The following is a 5523-nucleotide window of genomic DNA, read 5'->3' as shown; positions in this document are numbered from 1 at the left end:
AGGGTATTGATCTAATTTTTCAGAGACATAGTTTGGTGACGTACACTTTCTCTAACTAACCAGCAGATGGCGTCTGTGAGTCACCTATATCCCTCAAGTCAGTTCTCAACCTTGTTCCCACAGTGTGTGGGGAAATGATTCTTGTGGGGTTCAGTTGGAGAACTCAGTTTGGGTGTGTTGCTGAAGCCGTCTGCCCTGAATGTGGGGCGTGTGTACGGGTGGCCAGGGAGGAAGGGCAGTTCTAATATTCAAATCCCCCTGGTTCCAGGAGATTCCAGGCCGCCACAAGAGTCTAAGCCTTCATTTCAGTTCAGCCCCAGACCCTCTCTCTCTCTGCTCTACAAACCACTGGACTTGGCGTAGCACCCCTGGGTTCTCCAAGCGGACCCCCTCCTCCCAGCTGTGATCCTTCCTCAGCCGAGGGAATGCCGTGCTACATCACCAGTGTGCGCCGTCCCTCAAGGGAAGCCCCGGGCCACTGGGCTGTGCCGCGGGGCTCTCAGCTCGTTTCAGAATGCAGAATGTCTGAGCCTGTCTTTACTGTAATGCCTTGTGGGCTGAGAACAGCTGAGGTTTTCTCCACAGAGAGAGAGCAAGAGACAGAGTATTTCCCCTGATTCTCCCAAGGTCAGTTGTCACCAAAAGCCTCTGTCTGCTTGTTGAGGATTCGCTGTCTGTATTGAGCAGTTAATATTAAAACCTCACTTGGAGTTGGGCTGAGAGAGTGCATGGCGTGGCTTCTGTGAGGGAGGAGCTCTCAGCTCTAGGCTCTCTGCTCTTAGCACGGGTCTGCAGTTTTACTTACAGATTTTATGCTGTGATCTCGGGCATTCCTCCCAATTCAGGTTGGTGGAAGTTGAGTGTACTGTCACGTTTGTCTCCCCGCTGTTATTCCAGGTTGTTTATTGGTTTTTTGTTCATTTATGAATTGTTCTGGGGGAGACTAAGTCTTCCACTTGTCTCTATGCTGCCATCTTCCCAGAATCCCCCTGTTTTAACCATTTTTAAGCATACAATTCAGTGGCATTAATTATATTTGCAAAGTTGTGCAACAGTCACCACTATCTATTTCCCAAATTTTTCATCATCCCAAACAGAAACTCCATACCCATCCATTAAGCAATAACTCTCCTTTTCCCCATCCCCTCGGTCCCTAGTAACCCCTAATCGACTTTCCATCTCTATGAATTTGCCTATTTAGATATTTCATGCAAGCAGAGTCATACAATATTTGTCCTTTTGTGTCTAGCTTAATCAGTTAGCATGAATTTCAAGGTTTGTCCAAGTTGTAGCATGTATTAAGGTGTCATACCTTTATATGGCTTTTAGAAAATTTAAGTGGGAACATGAGTTCTACCCATTCAGGTGGGCACCGGTGAGGGTCTGGCTGTCAGAAGACGTTGGTTGGCACATCTTTCCTCAATGAGGTAGTACGATAGGCCTAGCCATGATTCCTTCTTGGAAGCCTTTGTGATTTCTGTGGGAAGGAGGCCTTTCCCTGAAAGTGCCACCTAGGAAATACCAGAGTCCATGCTGACCTCTTTACATGCAATTTCTCATTTAATCCTTCCAGCCTCCCTAGAAGTAGGGACTATTATTATTATATTTTTGTGAGTAAAGGAACAGATGAAGAAACCTGCCAAGGGCTCTCAGCTAGGAAGTGACAGAAGTGGGATTCGAACCCTCTTATTCCAAAGTTCCTGTTCTTAATCATAATAGAAATTCTTCATAGTTAGTTTTACTACTGTCCCCTTGGGGGCCAGGCACCATGATTCATGCTGTAAAGGGCCCAGAGATGGGAAAAAAAAAAATGTGGTGCTAGTCTTCAAACAACATAAAAGTTTCCTGGAGTAATTGTCGGAAGATCAAGTTCTACCACAACTATATGGGTGACCTTGGAAATATGACCTGGGCTTTGTGAGTTTCAGTTCTCAGGCCAGCAGAATTGTTACTGGACAAAATGCAGGTATGCTCCCCAATGCACACAGTGACCAATCCTGTGACATTGGAGTTTCAAAGAGAGAAAGTACTTATTACGAAGTGCAAGTTAAGGAGAACAGGAGGCTTGTGAGCCTCAGATCTGCCTTCTTGAACTGGAAAGACTGAAAGTTTTATAGTATTTTTGCAAAGGCAGACTTATGATAATGAGTACATTGACTTGAGATGATGAAGTTAGAGATAGTCTAATTGTGGAGCATGTGCGTAGTTTACCTACTTGGTCTTAGGATGCATGTAAGAAATTGGAGACCTTAACATGACGATGGGCGTGATTTTTAGTATGACGAGGTACAGGTTACTTTAGGGTAAAATTCTATGCCACTGTGCATGTCAGATGGGCGATTCTAGTTGGAATTGGCTTTATCTAGCACTATAAGGTAGGAATTGGGGGTGGGTTGACTTAGGTTTCTTTGTTGATAAACATTAAGGGGCTGTAAGCAGGATCACAAGATTTTAGGTTGCAAAACAAGATATGGGATAAGTAAGTACAGGGTCATGAGATTATGATGAGGCTGCTCGGTTACAGTTACAAAGCAAAGCATCAAATCATCTAGGCTACAGTTCAGTGAGTTGCACCAGTTACAACTATCAGCTTTTGGCTACATTACATCAGAAGGTTAATAGTCATGAGTGGGTTACAGTTCAGTGAATTATAATTATATTTGTTAACTCAGTTACAGAATAGAATAGTAATATCTACACACTTCAAAGAGTCATTGAGAGATTTGGAGTGGAAATGGATCATTCCTTCAATTTATTCAATCTGTAAATCTATATCAGGTTTCAACAGTATACCGGGCATAGGGCTAGATATTGACCTACTGGGGATGACATATGCCCTGGTCCATCAGGGAGCTTGCAGTTTAGAGAGGGAGACAGACCATAGCACTTACAAATACAGTGTGAGAAATGCTGTAATAATGGAAGCATAGGGTACTATGGAAGCACATAGCATGGATACCCTACTCTCAAGTGATTCCAAAACCTTTGTGAATTTTATAGCATTACACATGTTATAAGACATAATTATTATAGTCCATGATATTGTATCATCTATTTTAATTTGATAGGCTTAAGTCTCCCATAGTAGCCCATCCAGAGTGATCTGTCAATCAGAAATTTATATCTCTGCCAAAGGGTATGTGGTAGTTTAGAGGCTATGTGTACCCCAGAAAGGATCATGTTCTTTTAATCCACTCCTGTGGGTGCAGACCTATTGTAGGTGGGATCTTTTGATTAGGTTATTTCAATTGAGATGTGACCCACCTCATTCAAGGTGGGTCTTAATCTTCTTACTGGAGTCCTTTATAAGAATAAAACACATATAGAAGCTGAGAGATGAAATTATGAGAAGCTCACAGAAGAAGCCCCAGAGAAGCTGGGAGGAAGCCGCTGAAATCAGAAGCTGGAAGCAATGAAACCCGGGAGAGAGGAAGGACCGACAGATGTCCCCATGTGCCTTGCTATCTGACAGAGGAGCCCAAGCTCATTCATAACTGGTCTTCAGAGGGTATTGTCTATTGACACCTTAATTTGGACATTTTCATGGCCTTAGAATTGTAAACTTGTAAGCTAAAAAATCCCCATTGTAAAAAGCCAGTCCATTTCTGGTATATTGCATTCAGCTTTATCAAAACAAAACAAGAGAGCACTAAAAAAAAAACCGTTAAAGGCTTTTTGGGCAATATGTGGAAAGAATAATCCTAACTACAGGTATGATTCAAATCTTGAGGTAAAAACAAGGTGTCCAGTCACTGGTTTTAGAGGTTCAAGTCCAGGCCTGTGCACTGGGTGACCTAGTTTTGCCACTGGCCTGACGTATTCCCTGGACAAGTCACTTCTCCCTGCTAGGATGTGAGTGCCATGAGGGCAGGGGTTCTCCCTGGTATCGTTTTGTTTGCTGAGGTATCCCAAGAGCCTAGAACAATCAGTAAGTGCTCAACAGCTAATTGTTGACTGCCTGGGTTCTCATTTGTTGGGTTCTCATTTTCTTTTCTGGATATAGGGATTGGAACTGGGAGGGGATTGAACTGGATGATCTCTAAGTGCTCTCCTGATTCTACTGAATCACTAAAAATAATAAAATCCTGTGAAAGAAGGGAGCCGACCCCGTCTCTGTGTTCATGCAAAAGAAAGTTTTATTCTACTCATTCCTACAGGTTTTTATAGCATACAAGGTAGTCTCCTACGTTACTGTTTTCAGGTATTCCAGGGAGGGTACATTTTTTCTAAAGCTGTAAGGTGTGATTGCATGTCTTTGATCTCAAGGGACAGTGTCTTTGGGGCTAGATGGGAGACAGCAGGAGCAGGAGACAGGAGCACGAAGGAGCCCGGAGACCTTACCCTTATCTAAATTGCTGCCTGCCTTCAGGCACGCAAAGCTTTGGCCTTCCCCCAGCCTGGTGCCCGCCTTCAGGCTTCCAATGCTTGGGAGCAGCTTCCCTGTATAATTTAATCAAGCCAGGGAAAATTCTGTGTCTCCACAAAATCCGATTGCAAGAACATAGTTACGGTGGTGATGGAAATAGTATAATTAATATTTGAATGGCTGGTAAGAACATCTGAGTATGTAATTGTGATTTACATAGTTTTTCAAACCTTCAGTTTTTGGTTCTAGCTTTTCAATAGAAGACATCCCTCCCACAAATGTTTTTATTTTTCTTATTTGTGCTTTGTAGCATCTTATGATGAGCTTATCTGAATTTGTGAGCACTCACTTTGGAATTATAATGGGAAACATGGGGGAAATAATAAATTTATTACTATAATTGCTTTTGGGATGAACAACCCGGAAGGCATATATTCCGGTTTGCTAATGCTGCCATTATGCAAAACACCAGAAATGGATTGGCTTTTATAAAGGGGATTTATTAAGTAACAAAGTTAGAGTTCTAAGGCCATAAAAGTGTCCAAACTAAGGCATGGACAAAAAGGTACCTTCACTGAAGAATGGCCGATGGCATCCGGAACACCTCTGTCAGCTGGGAAGGCACATGGTTGGCATCTGCTGTTCCTTTGTTCCCAGGTTGTGTTTCAAAATGGATTTTTCCAAAATGTCTCTGGGCTTGTCTCTTAGCTTCTCCAGAGCAAACTCTGGGCTAGCATCTCCAGACATCTCCAAGCCTCTCTAAGCATCAGCTCCCAAGCATCTCTCCAGAAGTCTCTCTCAGCTGCTCTCCACTCCTTCTGTCTATGAGCTCTCTTATAGGACTCCAGTGATTTAATCAAGACTCACCCTGAGTGGGTGCAGCCCACATCTCCATGGAAATAATTTAATCAACCCTTTCCACCTTAATCAACAATCAATCTGCCCCCACAAGATTGCATTAAAGAATATGGATTTTCTGGGGGCATAATATATCCAAACTGGCACAGCATAAGATGACATTTAAAAATGTTAATTTTCAAGAATAGTAAAGACAAACGTATTTGAATAGATTTTTTTCTTCTACAGTACATGGCTGCAAACTGTACACTACCTTGGGTGTCGGTGGATTAATTGTTCTGAATAAGCATGCACATTGT

The sequence above is a fragment of the Choloepus didactylus genome, chromosome 11, assembly GCF_015220235.1.
Source record: "Choloepus didactylus isolate mChoDid1 chromosome 11, mChoDid1.pri, whole genome shotgun sequence".
NCBI lineage: Eukaryota > Metazoa > Chordata > Mammalia > Pilosa > Megalonychidae > Choloepus > Choloepus didactylus.
This window is presented reverse-complemented; position numbering follows the sequence as displayed.